The sequence below is a fragment of the Aythya ferina genome (genome assembly GCF_964211825.1).
Source record: "Aythya ferina genome assembly, chromosome: 24".
Lineage (NCBI taxonomy): Eukaryota > Metazoa > Chordata > Aves > Anseriformes > Anatidae > Aythya > Aythya ferina.
In genome coordinates this window covers 4,931,739-4,949,080 of record NC_140322.1, presented here as the reverse complement: position 1 = coordinate 4,949,080, position 17,342 = coordinate 4,931,739, and the positions used below count along the sequence as shown (strand labels likewise).

At 45.7% G+C, this 17,342-nt stretch overlaps 1 long non-coding RNA gene across 1 annotated transcript; it reads left to right on the top strand.

The window, feature by feature from the left end:
* The first annotated feature begins 14,196 nt into the window (after positions 1 to 14,196).
* LOC311423422 lies at positions 14,197 to 15,412 on the top strand. The gene is made up of 2 exons (XR_014685710.1): positions 14,197 to 14,378; positions 15,027 to 15,412. It is a non-coding gene; the product is annotated as an uncharacterized lncRNA (long non-coding RNA).
* The last annotated feature ends 1,930 nt before the right edge of the window (positions 15,413 to 17,342 follow it).

Below are 17,342 nucleotides of genomic sequence, written 5' to 3'. Positions count from 1 at the left end.
CACTATCTTACATTTTCCTTTCCAATTCTGATGAGAACTATTTCAGCTAAAAAAGAAAAAAGAAAACCCAAACGTTTTTCCATCAAAAATATTGTATTTTTTTCAGGGCATTGCATTAGGCAGAAAAGGAGCAGAAATGGCAAAACACTATTATCAGCCTACAGAGAGTGATAAACTACCTATATTTGCTAGGTGCTTGTTCAGAGTATGCCTGAGGTCTCAGACATTTGCTAGGTGTTTGTTCTCTCCGTATGCATTTCAGGCATCGTGCAATGTTGTGCACACGTGAAGTGAGAGGCAAGGGCAAGACCTGAATGGTTTACCGTAAAAATCATTTGGCTGGGAATTTGATTTCCTTCAATTTTCAGAATTCTTTTCCACTAGGGAGCAACAACCATATTGTAACTGAACTGACAATCATAGTGTCTTACTTAAAATGAAATTGTCAAAATATTGTGTCAGGAATCCTGTATAAAGTGATTTCTTAGGCTGTCACTCATAAGTGCCATCCTAAAGAATCTGGTTACTATTAACAAAGATACTCAACACATAAATAATCTCAAAAAATAAATAAAGCTAAAGTTAGGAACAGCCAGAAATGCTAATAGCAACAGTAATCTAACCTTTGGGAAGATGTTTAAGTTAAAAAAAAAAAAAAAAATCTAAATTTAAAAACAAATCTTTTGAAACATACAAAATCTAATATTAATGGAGCTAGCAAATGCCATTAGCTCTGTCTTCCCATACCATCTAATATATGTTTGCACTGTGCAAATAATGATACTGATTCAATGGGCTCCACTTTATGCCCACTTTTATAGTGCATAATATCCTCACAGGAATGGTGGTGTTCTAGCAAACTGATATCTTCCATACCTGCTTTAGGAAATGAAGAGCTGGAGCAATACCCAGAACACAAAACTGCAGTGAAGGAGACTTTGGTTTCGCATGGACCCAACCTCGAGTTCTCCAGAACCCCTCTCTCAAAACCTTAATCCAAGAAACAATGAAGTTGTGAGAAGGGATTTTGTGCATAAAGGTCCAAGCCCACGATTCCAGAGCTTTGGGCCAGGGTTTTGTTTTTGTAAGATACAACCTTGTGTACCAAAGGCTTTGTTAAAAACCATCATTAGCAGACCTAGCTTCGTGCTGGGTGATATTACACTGATTTGTGCCACTGTTAGTCTGGGTGGTGTAGGGGTGAAAACCCTGGTCAGGGTGAAATTAGCCCATGCCTGGACATGTATCACTCCCTGGGATTGCTCTGAGCTGTGTGCTTGATGTTTGAAGGAGAAGCTTTGTTTTCTAGATGCAGCTATTGCAGCTAATGATTCCAGTGCTTCCAGTCCCAGGATGGTGCCCACCGTAGCTGCCAGGGTGAGCCTTCACCCCATGTAGAGCAACAAAAAAAGATGTCAAAAAGGCAGGGAGAAGGAAACCTACACCCTCCCTGCATGCCAGGCCTTCCAAATTACTATAACTACAACATTGTCCTACAAACTGACAAGGTTTCCCCGTCAGCTGCCAAGCTGACCTTTTCTCAGTCACCTTTCACCTTGGTGGCCAGTGCGATTTTGCTGCCTTCCAGCCAAAGTGGTGTAATAATCGGGCAATGTGATTTAAGTAATAAAGAAATTGCTGTACATGCTGTTTGGTTTCTGGAGAGCTGGGAATAGCAAAGGCTCAAGTTGCAGACAAGTGCATTAATCTTTTCAGCTTTCCTGGAATGAAACATCAGAGGCTTTAACCTATTCTTTATTGCTATTCCAATGCCCAGGATGGTACTTTTAAAAATAAACTCCTGAAGAAGGCAGGAGGGGAAAGGAGGAAGGATCTTGAAAGCTGTTCATTAACATACTGTACAGCAAATCCTCAACCTCTGAAAAAATAGAGCTAATAAAAAATCAGTAATGTTATTTCTGATTATTTGATTAAGAGGCTAGCAATATTCAATATTCTTCTGGAAGCTCTGGCTCCCAGGGGTAAAAGAGATTTCAGCTTCTTATTTTAAAGAAAAGGTAATGTTTTGGACTTGTGAGATTCAAGTCTGAAACCACAAAAGCAGCTCATGAAGAACAAGGAACCCACTGGAAAGGCAAAACTGAACCTCGCTATTGATTTGTATTTACGTAATCTCACTATTTTTAAAGCACATTGCCCTTGTGAGCTGGGGGCCTGCCCGAAGGTTTTTGGAGACTGGTGGTTCTGTCAGTCCTTCCTGGACAGGAACCTAATATCGAATTTTCTCATTATTTTAGCTGTGTTTACCACTATTTCTCACCCTATTAGTACCAATGCAGATCATATAAAATATATTTCTAGCTGCATGAAGGGAAAAAGGATTTATGTATACAACTTAATGAACTTTGTGAGCTTCTGTCATTGTTATGGTCACTAGTGGGATTAGAATTTAAGACTTTCTGCTATAAAATCCTTGGCCTGAGCCACTGGTGTTAAAGGAGGGCTCCCAGCAGCCACACGAATATTAGTCCCTGAGATCTGTGGATTCAGCATGAGCCAGGGAAAGCAGCAGTTCAGTTCCTTGGGGTGGACACAAAGTCCATTCAGGTTATTTCTGGAGATTATAGGCACATTTTTGCCATCTGAAAAGAAGGGCTTGCTCTTCTGTGGAGGTGGAGCCAAGCAGAAGGTGAGTTAGGAAGCTCGATCTGTTCTGCTCATGTTCACATGCTGCTGCCGCGAGACCAGCAAAGTCTTGGGAAACGTGCTCAGGCAGGAGGGTTTTTGGAGACAGCAGACCTATCGCAGAAGTTGCAGTATCTCATTTTTTAGCAGAAAAGATGAAATTATGTGTGTTGGAGGGTAGCGAGAATGAATATTCCCGAGCTTGTTAAAATTCCAGCCCTCATCTTTCAAAGGCCTCCGTTACTGTTTCAGACATCCATCAGCCGCTCAGAATCGGGAGCTGTCGTAGCTGGCTGTAATTGCAGAGACGAGCTGCCGCAATTACAGCACCTGCTGCACCCTCATCCAAGCAGGTGGAAGAATTGATGATGAGAGTTTTTGGTTTTCCAGCCTCCCGCAGGGCTTTCGTAGAGGTATGTTTCCAACAGGTCTATGGAACTATGTTCTGTTGTGCCACAGTGATATCTGAGAAGATCCTCAGTGGGATTATCTGCTTAGATCTGAATAAAATACTGCCTGGAGCTAAGTCTTTGTCTCAGGGGAGCACGGCAAGCATGGAAAGGGAGTTTGCAACAGAACTGGAGAGCAAAGCCCAGGTTTTCATCTGCTGTCCTCAGCAAAGGAAGCCAAGAGCAGAGAAACAAAGGGATGTGTTGCGCCATGAAATTCGTATTCCTAAAGAACTCCAACTCTCTGCTGGAAGTTATTTCTCCATGGCTAAGATGGGGTGGCTGCCACAGTGTTTGCTCCAAACACAGGGAAAGGCAAGGCAATCTCAGCATCCCATCCTCAGTGTACCCTCAGTCACTTGAAGCCTGCGGGCTGTACCTTTCTGGAGGCTCAGGAGGACAAGCGAGTGTTTGGGAGCCCCGTTCTTCTTGGCTCATCTCGGCAATAGGAACCCTAGGAGCCCTGAGAGCAGCCCGTGATCAGATCTGAACAAGCACAGGACACACAGTGTAGGAGGGCTGTGATAGTGTCAGAGACCTCCAGTGGCTTCTTCCCACACCATTGAAGCAGCAGATGGCTTGGTTTAAAGGACACAGCTTGCCTGGTAAAGAGTGGGAGTCTGTCCTGAACAAGCCAAAGCCCTTGTTAGTATAGATGGTACCTACAGAGCTGCAGAGAGCATCTTACCCTGTCCTAAATGCAGCTTTTGAGTTAAGTAGGATAAACTAACAACCTTCTGGAGCTGTCTCTTTCTCTGCTGGACATTATAAAAGTTTAGACAGCAAAATCAGAGAGATTTAATTTTTAGGAGAGATGACTTGTAGATCCATGTAAATCTGCTACCAGCTCTTGCCCATGAGTGCAGCTCTTGCTGACTTCTTACAACAAAGCAAGAACTTCAAGTCTTTCTACATTGGGCTGAAAAGAGTTAAATGAGTTAAATCCTTGCTTTCACCATCTTCTATGCAAAGCCAAAGGTACCTTCGATGCCTGTTGTAATGGAGAGTGATTATGGGAAGTAAATTTTGCAATGGAATTACGGTAATTGTATCTTCTGTTCCAACAGGTATTTTGAGGAAGCCAGCATTTTAGATAATTAGTGTTATTTTGTGTAAGTAGCGTAAAGAATACAGGAGGAAGCAAGGTGGTTCTCTGACAGGCATGTGGTAGCTAACAGTACGGGTTTGACTGAACCTGCTGAAAAGTTCCCTGCAAGAAGAAAGTGAACTGGCACATGAGAGCCTCTGCCAGGCAGGCAAGTGGAGGGTGTCTCCAGCACTTCAGGTGTTTGATTTAACCAACAGCTACTGCAGTGCACTTTTTTCTCCCCAAATTCAAAGCTTCTTGGTCTGACATTTTAGCTGCCTCAGGCCTTCTCCATCCCAGGCTCTTGTTCATGTGTCAACTGGAACAATTAAATACAATAGGAATGGCATTTTTACTGGTGTTTCTGCCCTGCCTGTGTCGAGAATAAATGAGGCAGACTGAAAATAAAGGCAAAATAAAAGTAAAGTATGATTTTCATCCTGAATCTCTAGTGAGGTTTGAATTGTGTTTTCAATAAGATTCCAGTCTGAACAATTCCTGCTCTTTCTACTTGATGCCGACTGTCTCTGTAATATCATTTCACACTTCAGTTCTGTAACCTTGATGTTGCAGAGGGTAAAAGTACCCATGTGAGCCGCGCGGGTCAGGTAAGCCAATGGAAGCAAAGATGCAGCTTATCCAGGACAATTCATATGCAAAAAAAAAAAAAAAAAAAAAAAAAAAAAGACAAAATTCAGCTTCATACAGAGAATAAATGAACTTTAGATAGACTCAAGCTGACACATCCTTGAAAACTGTTGAGCCGTGACAGGTCAAGGCATTACCTCTCATCAGCCGAGTTGCACAGGAGCTCTCCCCCACCCTGAAAACTCTGGCTTAGCAACATTTCATGGAGCTAGCACCTTTCATTTGCAATGGGATGGGCAAAGAACAGCCAAACAGCTGCTCACCACATCAGCCAATACCTTCCCATACAGAGCGGGGAAAAAACAGTCCAGAAGCCATCCTTTGATGGCTGCTGGAACTTCCCGTTTGGCAATATCAAGGTTTCTACAAACAGGAAAATGACACAGTCACTACCTTCAGTGCAGGTAGAAGATAAATAAATGAGCAGGATGCACATGTGAGACCCTGAACCGTGCAACATTTGGCATCAGAAAAAAAGCTTTCCAGGTATAAATACTGTTGTGTCTTTTTCACACACACATAGGAAAACAAAAAATCTCTCCCTCAGGCCATCCAGATTTTGGAGGAGTCCTGTTTCCAAGCATTGCTTTAATCTGGTGCAGAGAACCTGACCCTCTTGTGTAAGCACAGGGGAGTTCTGGATTTACAGACCTGTCCTGCAGCTGCAAACCTGCCTCCTCTGTGCTCAGGCATAGCGGTGTGGCCCAGGAGCCCTCCTAGGGACAGTGGTTGTAAAATTTTCCCTTTTAACAGAATGTTTCCTAACTTGTGAGCAGCTTGGTCATTGAAGTCCTCCAAGGTGTCCATCTCCAGGGACTCCATCGTGCCCAGATGCAGGCATTTGAGTTTTCCTAAACCTGGTCTCTTTCTTTAGAAAAAAGAGCCTCCAGCCTCTGGTGGTAATCTCTCCTCGTGTTCCTGGCGAGAAAGCCATTTGCACACCTTGTTTCGAGCGTGCAGCTAAATGTATGAGGTTACATGGCATAAATCTGGTCTGAAGTGCAGAACCCCAGCCCCTGAGAAGGAAGTCCTATCAATTTCAGAGAATTTCTTCATATTGTCTTGGAAAGAAGCCAGTTAAAAATTGCCTGAAAATCCTGAGGACACGTGGTGTCCTTGCACTCTCTTCTCCTACGTGTAGACAAAAGCAATAGGGGGTGAGCAGAGAGAAACCACATGTATCTTAAAAATAAAGTGAAGACCTGAATTTCCCATGACAGCTTTTCATTCCCTGGCATGTACCGCTGCAGGTAACAGCACGCCAATGGGCTGGAGCTCGCCAGAAGAGAAGTACATCTTTTAAGTCAAATATTTGTCATGCCTGTGAGAAATTAATTGCTAGTTTTGCATAATTAACTTCCTAGCAGGCTGCTTCTCTAAAAACAAAATGACCTGAGGGACAGTAGAAAATTCTGAAATTTTAAGTAAATAAGTGATTTCAGTTAAAGAGATCAATGAGATTAAATGATTCATTACGGGCCTCTTGCAGATTTTGAGGAACACTTGCTGGAAAAACCTGAGCAATTAGTTGTGGGTTTGTATGTGGGTTTGTGCATGTTTGGGGGTTTGTTTTTTTGTTTGTTTGTTTTGTTTCATTTTGTTCAGATTTGGGAATCTTTCCCCATCTCTCCCCAGCAGACATGAGGAAGAGGTTGGGGAGCAGGAGGTACAACCGGGGTCTTTCTTACTCCCCGCAGGTGGCCAGGGGCATGCTACAAACGGAAGGCTGAGCTACTGGGAGAAAAAGGTTCGGTCATGACAACAGCAGAGCTCTCCAACTGGCATGTGAACTTCTCTCTCACAGTGTGAGTGTTGTAATCTTGTATGCCAGGGCGTCAGCAGAGGCTGGGGATTTATTATTTTAGACCATGGGAGTTCGAGGAGTAACTCCATTACCTGGCAGCAGCAGCGATGTCCTTGTGAGCCTGACATGGCACAAGGCAGGGCACGGGGCTGTGTTCTGCAGCATCAAGATAAGCATAAATAATACGAATCATTTGATGTGCTAAAATGTGTTTGTAGACTTATAAGTAGAGTTTGTATGAAGACACTTTTACAATCATAGAACCAGTTTCAATAGACAGGAAAGCTTCAGGTATGCACATACAGTTTTCATGCTGATAAGTGGGATTAATACTTTTATAATTATCAATCCATAATTTTCTGTGTATGCACTTAGTAGCAACACACTGCCACTAATGCACATGCAGGCACACACCCATATATACGTATTTACTCCTATTTACACACAAAGAGCTTGAAACATACTGGCAGAGATCCTGACAGTGCATATACACTGCATGTGAAAGCTGTATTGCTACCGCCCTCCCACTGCACATGTTCCAGATGCAGCCGTAGCTCTGCAAAGAAGAGCCGTGGCAGTGATGTGTCCGTTCCCAGCAGGTCTTCTCCGTCTCCAGCTTTAAATCCCATCGCCTGACTTTAAAGGCAGTGTGGAGCCGAACCTAGCAGATAGCTACTGCGCAGATGTCCCACAGTGCTGCTGCCTAAATTTTGTGTGTCAAAGGAATTGTCAGAGCCAGCTAAGTGACTTAGGAACTAGAAATGTGAGATATTTTGGAAGTCTTACTTACAGGACACTGTCTACTGACAATGAAATCTAGGGCTTAAAAACAGAGCTTGGATCTTTTAGATCTCATGACAGAGAATTTGTGGTCCTAGAAATTAGGGGAAAAAATATTCTGACCTTAAAAAGGAGTGCACAGCTCTGAAAACATGGAGAGTAAATTAATAGAGAACCCTAGGATGCCAAGTTTATGGTCACTTTTTGGCTGCGTGCCTAAATGTGAAAAAGATATGTTCCGTGAATATCTTCTAATTAATTGCCTAAGGAGCTCAAAGCTGCCAAACAAAGGGAAAATAATTTTTTCGAAGCTTCGTAGCCATTCCTTTTATGGGTCCTGTTAAACAGCAACATCTGTTTGCAGAGCTGCAAGGCTTCCTCCTCTTCCCAGCCATGGTCCCTTCTCTGCTTTTTCTCCCTCTATTCTCGGGCAGTCCCTATTTCCAGCTAAGCTCCACCTGAACTCTGTCTCTTGTTTCCTGTGATCAGCTGGTAAAAGTGTGCTCCCAGGTGTAGTCTGGCCACAGAGCAAGTGGATTAATAACTGGGATGGAGATGTATCTCTTCTGCTTATGTAGTAAAGAATGAAACAAAAACTAATGGTTATTTTCAGATAGCCTGACAGTGATTAATTGCTGTTCCAGCAGATGCTCCAAATAAAAAATGTTGTAGCTCCCTGATTTATGCTGGGTACAGAGCAACTAAGAGGAAACGCATTGCAAAGATGGGGAGGGGGGCAGCTCCTACCCCAGCCAACATGCCACGGGGGTAACCCCTAGTATTGACATTAAAAATGAAGAGCCCAAGGTGCCCCCCTGCTCTCTCATCAGCCCTCCGGAGAGGGGGCAGAGGGAATGGCAAGAGGCTGAAGAAGAGGTAGAAAGTCTCAGTCCGATTGATGGGAACGTAAAAATGAAAGGGAGAGGTGAGGAAGGCGTGGGGAGAATTTTATGATGGCATCACTTGTGTAATAACACTGTGGGATTTTTATGTTTGCAGATGGGAAGAGATAATGCCCTGCTTTATGAACGGGGAGAATCAGTCAGACATTGCCATGGTCGTACCAAGAATGCGGACTGTTTGTTTGATATAGTGTATGATTAAGGGACACGACAGGGATATCTAGAAACCATCATGTAGGCAGCTAAACATCCATCTTTCTGACTTGTGTGCACAGCAAATTACAGAGCCCAACTTGAGTGTGTTTGTGTGCAAGCAGAAGATATAGAGCTGGGCACATTCAGTTCTGAGGGCTGGTTTGAAAAGGTGCAGAAGGGGAGAACAGCCCTTTGGGCAAGCTCTGCCAGAGCAGACTGTTCCTGGGGAAGTGATGCAGCAGGGCCTTACACAGGGACATGCCCACGGGGCCCTGGATGTCCCCAGAGGAGCCGGTCTCTGCTGGCCAAGAGTGACATCTGGAAGTGGGAGAGCTCCTGCAGCAGCTTGTTGGTAATGGCAGCTCCTGCCTTCACTGAGCACAGAAGGGCTTTGGGTACCAGTCCATCCACCCTCTTGTTCCATGCATCCACCTTCTCCTTACTGGAGCTGAAACACCTGCGTGTGCACTAGGGCACAGCGTGGTTCCTACTGTGTATGGACCTGGTCCCACACTGGTGAGAGGTTTTTCAGGGGCCGTAGTCACCTCTGCGTGCATTCCTGCTAGACCAGATAGAGACGGGGATCAAATTTCCTGCTTTCCCCAAGGCATGTTTGCTTTTCTAAAAATCTGCTTTAAAATAAAGTCATCCAGATTCTCCTTTGCCTCCACTGCAGGTTTCTCATCATGGTAGGAGATAAACTATGGAGAACAAAATCCCTATTTGATCATAAGAGCATTCCTAGGCTCTTTCATGCACAAGTCTTTTTAAAAAACCTTTCTAGTTTCAGAGCTCTTTTCTGAGACTTGAAGAGAAAAAACCCAAACCTTATAAATGTCTCACAAGCACATTGAAGGTCCCTATTAACTTTTCTGCTTTTCCTACAATAATTGTTTCTGTCTATTTTAATTTTGCCTTGGTGGAGACGAACTCAGAGGCTGCTTCAGACGGAGGCAGGCTTTGCCCCAGGCGCTCACGCAGACCGAAACACGGAGCCCTTGCTGCTCACACTGCACCAGCCCGTGGGGATGCCAGGGATGGAACATGCACAGTGCAACTCCCCCCGCATCATCCTAAGTTTATTTTAAAGGCTGAAGAGGCACAGGCAGAGCCTGGCTCCGAATCCAGCTGCCAAGGGTTCAGATTTTGGCTCCGTCATGACTTAACTGTATTCATGGCAATTCATTTTAGCAGTCAGTCTGTATGCACAGGGATTCTTGGGGAATCCAAAAACCCAACCCCATTTATCCATCTGCACTCTAGAGCCTCATCCTTGTGCAGTGGGACGCTGACCCAGCTGGGGCACGCACCCCCCACGGCACCAGTAACCAGGCAATGATTATTCTTCTGGAGGTGCCCCAGCAAAACCTGCCAAATGCTGATGTTGTGCAAAACTGAAAATTGCACCGGTGCTGAGGGGGCTGCCTAATTACAGCACGATAATTAGATAGGCGGATGGGCAGATTTCCTCTGGCCGCTGCCTGGCGGGATGGGACCTTGCAGCCTTACACATTCTCCCCTTCGGAGCCAGCTCGAGGCTGGTTGTGCTGCATGTGCTGGAGCTGCCACGAAGGAGCGTGGTCACTGTTTCTGTGCCTTCTCACACTGTTCAGTCTACGAGCAGGGCACACAGCTCCTCTGCTGCCCTGGGGCTTGGCTCTGAGCTCCCTACTAACAATGCTATGGTTTTTCCATCTCCCCATCTGTCCTTTAGGTAGGATCAGAAATCAACTGGAGGAAACACTAAGTTAACAGGGTAATAAGCAGGGTTGTTCAGGGGATGGATGCCACCATGGAAAGGGGCAGGGAGGCTGGCAGCTTGGAAATGTAGGAGCATGAGGCTGTCACTGCACTCCCTTGGCCTCGCTGCCCCTACTCCATGCTGCAGCACGCCAACAGGACAGAGGAGACTGGGGCTCAGCTGGAGGAAGCCACAGCCCATCTCTGGAACTTGGTGACACTCTCAAAAACCCAGGGACAGTGAGCCCTAGTACAGAGATGTGTCTAGAGTCCTGACCTCAGCCTCCATGCCTGCCCTGAAATAATTTCTTCATTTACTGAAAACACAGAAGGGAGGAAAAAGTGCAGCCTCTCGGAGTTCTCTGCTGGAAGAGCCACAAACTATTCCTGTTCCATCTGCTTTAATGTCAGGTGCTCGCACAGCAGCGGGTATTTCGCCGGCTCCTCTCTGATCACTCTCAGACAGGGCAGGTTTCCATCAGAAGCTATTTGACAATTTGTCTTTAATGAAAGACCTGGCACATTACACTGCTATTTTGCTGTGAGCCTGTTATGTGGCAGCCTCAAATTCTAATTGCTCTGGCTCTTTTTAATGTAGACTCACAATGTAAGGCTTGTTCGTAGTACTAAAAAGGGACTTCCCTTTCCTGTAACTTGTGCTCTAGTTCTGTTTCAGGTTTATCTTGTCAGGATCTGGCTTTTCTACCTTTTTAAGATCTACCTTTTTTAACTCTGATCTCCTCGCTCCCCCTTCCAATGTACTTGCTGTTTTGAAAACAAAATGAAACAAAAAAGAAAAAAGAAATAAAGAAAAAATACAAAGACAGAAGTGATAAATTTTGCTCAGGCGAATATATCCTTAAGTAGTTCACTCCTCTTCCCAAAATAGACCTTGTCCCACACAGGCTGTCTCCTGCTCCCTGCCCAAGCGGTGGTGCTTTGCTGCACCTGCAGTACCTTCCTTGCACCTCCAGCAAATTCACTTAGGTGGTAACTCCTTGGTTCCTTCTTTTCTCCATCTATTTGGTATCAAATGGAGATGGTGGCATTAGAGAGACAGAGAGCCCCTGCCTGAGGGGAGGATTTCTGCTCCGCTGTGCTCGGTGCTGTACAAACAAACCCAGGGCAGGAAGATGCACCCTGCCAGACTCTGATTCAGCTCCCAGGGAAGCCCATTGCTGGCTCCAGTGTGGGCAAGAAAAACTTTGGGATAGGAAATTTCTTGAGGACTTCAGTGTGATCTGACCTTCTAGTCTAGAAGTTTTCTAAACTGCATTTTTTTAGTAGAAGGCATGAAAGGAAGGATGAAAGCAGGAAAGGTTAGATGAAAAATAGCAGTGCCCAGCTCTGTTATTTTATGATTGCAAGAGGCTCTTCTGTCTTCAGAAGAAATGGAAGGAAAAAAAGAAGGAAATAATAGCATGCCTCTTCAGTGGCAGCCCAGCACAAAGGATGATGTTAGCCACAGTTCAGGTACGTTGGACATCGGTCACGTTGGCCACCACGTGGCTGCTGGTGCCAGGCGAACACATATGGGGAAGGTGCCAGACCTGAGCTTGCGGCTCCTGTGCCAAAAGAGCAACGTTTGCAAGAACTATTCACCTGTGCCTTGCCAGGAGGTGAAGGAGAGAAATTCCTCTTGCCTATGGTAGCACTAGTTGGGGTGACTTGTATTCATGGGACATGTGACGGGATTTCATGTCTTGGAGCCCTCGGCTGAGATCCTGGAATTTTTCTGTTATGGTACCTAAGGAAAGAGAGGCAGAAGGGCAGTAAAATAAGATCCATCGACCAACATGGGTTTTCCTGACAGTAGCATCATGAAGGATCTTTTGTAACACTGAATTTCTGATGTCATGGAAGACATTTTTACTCCATGGTGAAAAATTGCATCAATCTTTTCCTTGCATCCTACCAGCTCTGTAGGGGCATAGCAACCCCAACCAGAATTAGAGGTGTGAGCACTGTCTAGTCTTGGATTCCATCCACAGACCAACAAAGCCAACTGCTGATTGTCTGGTGCTAAAAAAAAAGCAAAACACATTCAGGCTTTTATTTTCCAGCAACACTTTTGTTTTTCCTCTGAAAAAGACAAAACAGAAAGGGTCCGTTTTATTAGGATACAATTTGCTGTTGAGAAAAGATATTAGGAAAATAAGCAAGCAGTGCCCAGCTTATGACCTTGTTGTCCACACGAAGATGAATGACCCAAACCTGCTCAATCCCTGATTATGCACCAGCTTCCACTGGAGAAATGTGTTTGTTCGCTTTCACTGGGTGGACGCAGAAAGGCAGATCACGAGACAGGCCAGCAGAGAGAGAGAGATGAAAAAGCGAGAGCAGCCTGCTTCCAGTAAATGCTCTCAGACTCACATTTTCATTAGTCCTAAATTCAATCACAGTTTAAAGGAAGCAAAAGATAAAGAGCTAGGGAACATTTAAAGGATTCTTCAGAGGGAGAGAGGCTTGCTTCACCATTAAAAACCTGACTAGAAGTTATTGTTATTATTCTCAGTGCCGCTGCGCCCAGAGGCCTCAGTCAAGATGAGTTTCCCATTGTGCATGCGTTTGAGGGGGGGCTGCACGCATCGGCTGCTGTGTGGCACCGCTGGAAGTGGGCACTACGAGAGCTGCTGCAGTCCTGCCAGGAGCTTAGCACCCAGCAAGGGGCTCTGGTCTCCATTTTCTGCAACTTAAGTAGGTATAAGTGACAGAGAGGCTAAGCCAGTACAGTAATGGCATCAACAATAGCGATGGCAATAAAGCAAGAATTATTATTATCATCACTGTCTTTGCAAGGGAAAGATGCTGAGGGGATGCTGAGGAGTCTGGAGCACCCAGCTTCTCACCACTGCTCTGCCCAGGTGCCCCTGTGGGGCTGGGGCAGGTCTCTGCCTCTCTGCTTGCCCTCACTTACTTTCTCTGCATTCAGGCTAAAAGTCTCTCTGGCTGACGTCCTAAGCACATTGGGTCACTTCAAAGCACGGTCACCTCTGTACTCCTGGGCAGCAGTGCAAAGGATCTGGGCTCAGACCATCCAAGTTGCTGATGGGTTGGAAAATTGGCCTAAGAGGCCTGCAGAAGTCACTGTAGCAGCTCTCAAGTGCTTTCAAGTTTAGCCCCCAGGGTTAAAACAGGGTTAACACAGCAGCCCCTGAAACCTTTACCAGCATCAGACATATCAGTGGCAGAAAGCAAACCCTAAGCTTCTCGTGTCAGGCTGGTTTGTCAGCCTTGGGCTCTAGAAGATCTTTGATGAACCCTCCCAGTCCTTGGTCCCACCCCAACACCAGATGCCAACACCCTTGGTCCCACCCCAACACCCATGTCACCAGCACCACAGCTCAGCCACATGAGCCACACTCCGAGGTGCTCTTCACCAGCCTATGCCTTACACATCCTCCAGCATTCAGATTGTTAGAGAGTTGGTATTGGGGTCCCAGCAACAGAGGGACATCCTAAGGCTCTCGGCTTGTCCTGACACCCCTACAAACCAACATGACCCTTGAGGTTGCAATGTAGCTGTCTGTTAGATCCAACTGACCACCAAAAGCTCTGGGATGGTCAAACACGTGCCTGATAGACCAGTCCCACTGCCTGTTGGCATTTCTGTAGTTTCCAAGGAAACCTGGTGCTTGTGAGAGAGGACAGACAGATGGGTAGTGTTTGACAAAGGAATTCTGTGATGCTTCACTTTTAAACGACTGTTGCTGCTACCTCCTCGGCCTTTGCCCCTTTGAATGTGAGCTGTTGCTGCTTTGCACAGATGGGGCTTTCATGGGAAGGAGTGGGAAAATCCCAAAGCTCTCACGTGCCCGTTGCCCTTCCTTCCCTGCTCTCCACAGATGAAACAAACAAAACAAAACAAAGAAGCTGTGGCAGCTGGGGCTGCTTCTAATTTTAACGAGGTTTCACCTTCAAAGGAGCATCCGTCGCTGAGCGGCAAAGAGCAGCGTGCACCGTTCAGAAGCAGTTTTGCAGGGACGCACAAAGAATCCTGCCTCTGAACCTCTGACAGCTTTCACTGCACACAGCAGAGATCAGCTGGAAAGATTTATTAGCCAACTTCAAAGCCCGAATTGCTCAGGAAGCTTTTGCTCTTGCCTTATTACTGGAGAACTCTCCAGGTCAGAAACCTTTATTGGGGAAGAAGGGGTTTTTCTTTGGCTGTTTTGTTCTACTGCTTCTGGATGTGCGAATCTAATGACATGACTAATGTCTTCCAGCTTGATAGACATCAGTAAAAACAGATGGGAGAGGACTCAGGGATGTCTAGACTGAGATTTGTCTTGAAAATGAAGGCTGGACCCAGTCCCTAGATAGCAGAGTGCAGACCACACTGTGCTGGGCACAGAGTGCATTCCCCTCTCATTTCCTGCACAGACAAGCGCAGGTCAGACCCAGCAGCCCTCTTGCTGAATGCCAGCAAGGTGCTGATGATTCATTGCAGAGAAACAAGTTGCCAAGACAGAGGAGGTATCTGCAGTGACACCAGGAAAAAAGATAAATGGAATAGCATGGAATGACAAAGGTCCTTCAAACACATCCCAGTGGTGGTTGCAGAGCACAGGTCTGTCTGAGATGGCCTGCAGTCTGAGCAGGCCGGTGGTCAGTGCAATACCCTGCCAGCTTGTCCATGTTTTCCTCAGGAAGTAAATAACGTGAATATAAATCAGACCTCAGTTTGTAATTTTCTGATTTTCCTTTGTTCCTATTTTCCTTAAAATCATGTTTTTCTGAAGCGACTTAGAAGCCCCTTTTCTGCCCATTTTCAGGGGAGTTGGGAAGATCAATGGCAAGGAAAAGCTGCACATGCCACCAGTTGCCTGCTTCTGTGGTCACTGAGATAATTGTGATGTCAAGACCTTGGGAATCCAGCCTTTGGACTCCCTTTGAAACTGGGACTTTGTCTCTTCAGTCATTTTGAACTTTCAACACCCTAAATTTGTAAAGAGAAATAATCTATTGGAAAGTAAACCAGAATCTTTAGAGTTTTAACTTTGTGCTTAGCATTTGTGACTGGACCCTGGCAGTATTTATTGGTCCCTCTTCACAGCCTCACTCTTTCTCATTGAGTCACATGGACAATATTAAATGGAAATTCATTCTGTAAACTCTGCCCTATTAGGCCTGAAGCCTTGGGGATCAGAGCAGGCTGTAATTATGGCCTTTAGGTGTGAATTACCACATGCTGAATTAGCAGATAACTGTAACAAGGTAGGTGAGCAGGTCTCTAATGTCAGGGATCTGAGGAAGGCTGGGTCCTCTTATCACAACAGCCCATTCAAGAGAGAGACACTGCCCACCTTTTGCTTATCTGTTGCCTTTGGAGCTAGGGAGGATTAGAGAATGCCTCTCTGGAGATAGGGCTTTGTCAGATGGCTCTTGTTAATCAGCCAGGACTGATGGGCTTGCAATAAAAGCGTGATCATGGGCATCACCACAGGAATCACCACTCCACCTAAGCCACTGTGCTATCAAATGCAGCCAGGGCCATGGGTCTCATTAGAGAGTGCAGAATCCCTTGAGCAGGCTCCATTTGTGGGGCTCTCTGTTCAGTCCTGCTAGGTTTAGGGCTCTCTTTGCTCTGATAAGGAACAATCAATAGCTCCTTAATCCTTAAGGTGCCTTAATCCTTTCTGGGGCAGTGTGGATTTCCTTACCTAGACAACGGGGAGGCTGCTCTCCAACGCCTCTCTCAGTGAAGGACCGTGGCAGTGAGTTCCACCCCTTACGTTGCAGCTGCTTAAAATCCTTTCCCTATAAAATGGGGTAAAAGGGAAAGACATAAGTGTGATCTGAACTCCAAAAGCCAGAAATGACCAAATTAATCTCCAGCATCAAAAGAAGCCACAGAGTGCAGCTCTGTGATCAAAACCCACCACCAAACCACAATTGGTTTCCAAATTCAGCTTTTAGGAACTTCACAGGTTTTTCTCCTGTCAAAACAACAAGCCCAGCTCTGAGTCCCTTGATCCTGATCCTCAGACTAACTCTTAGGCCCCTGAACCTTCATGGTTGTTGTGGCCATCCATGCTTCACTATAACAGATTGGTCAATGCTTCCTTTTCCAAGGAGTTCTGTGGTGCTGCCTTGTTCTCCACAAGGTGCAGAGGTAACCTCCTTCCCCTCAGGAGAGGGACTTCTTTCCAGCCTGCTTTTCATCCTCCAGCACAGGGGAACTGACACTCTTATTTCACTGTATTTGTGCTTCAACCACTGTGGGACTTCCGGCAGTTCCTCCATCTTCTCGCCAGTGTTGCTTTAGGGCCTGGAGAATACATCTCACCGAGCATGAGATGTGGCACCTCAGGATGTGAAAGCCAAGCCCTGTGACAGACAACATCGAGATGAGGCCTTTTGACTCCAGCAGCCTCCTGGTGAGGTGTGATCCACCCCTGCCGTCTCCACCAGCAGCTGCTCTGAGTTTTGCCAGGCAACATTAACAAAATTTTGCCTCTTTGCCTCCATCCACATGGGATGCTGTAGCTCTGGAGGTCCCCTGTCAGCCCCCACGGGGCCAGCCAACCCTGCCTCGGTAGCAGCCTTTCCCTAGGACTGAAAATGTTGATTCAGTACCACGGAGTGTGTGCATCTCTAGGGGGAGAGAGGCAGACACACACACCATGTCCTGACTTTAAATGCATGAGTAACTTATCAGAGGTGATAAATGGGGATTTGAATTCCAAGATGTAACTTATCTCTAAATGCATATCTTCCTATTTAGCTGCGTTTACATCCGCCCGTATCTCACTGACTGCAATGTGCCTTATTATATAGCAGTGCTTCCTTTGATGTTCTGAAAAGCTGTTTGTGCTAGTGATGAGAAAAGCAAGGTAGAAGCAGGCTTTCCAGTGCTGGAGTTTTCTGTTGCATTCTCCTTTTGACTGTCTTTCATTTAATGCGTCTAATAAATGGTAGTTTACCGGAATCAAAGAATTCAAAGCTTCTGTTCTTGGTGATGAATACAAGGAATAAGAGGCTTTTATACCCTGTGAAATCTACAGAAAGACTGAGATATGGGGACAGCTTTCCTATACATGTCTCGTAAGTGAGTGCTTATCCTGAGATAGATGCAGTGATCTCTGCAA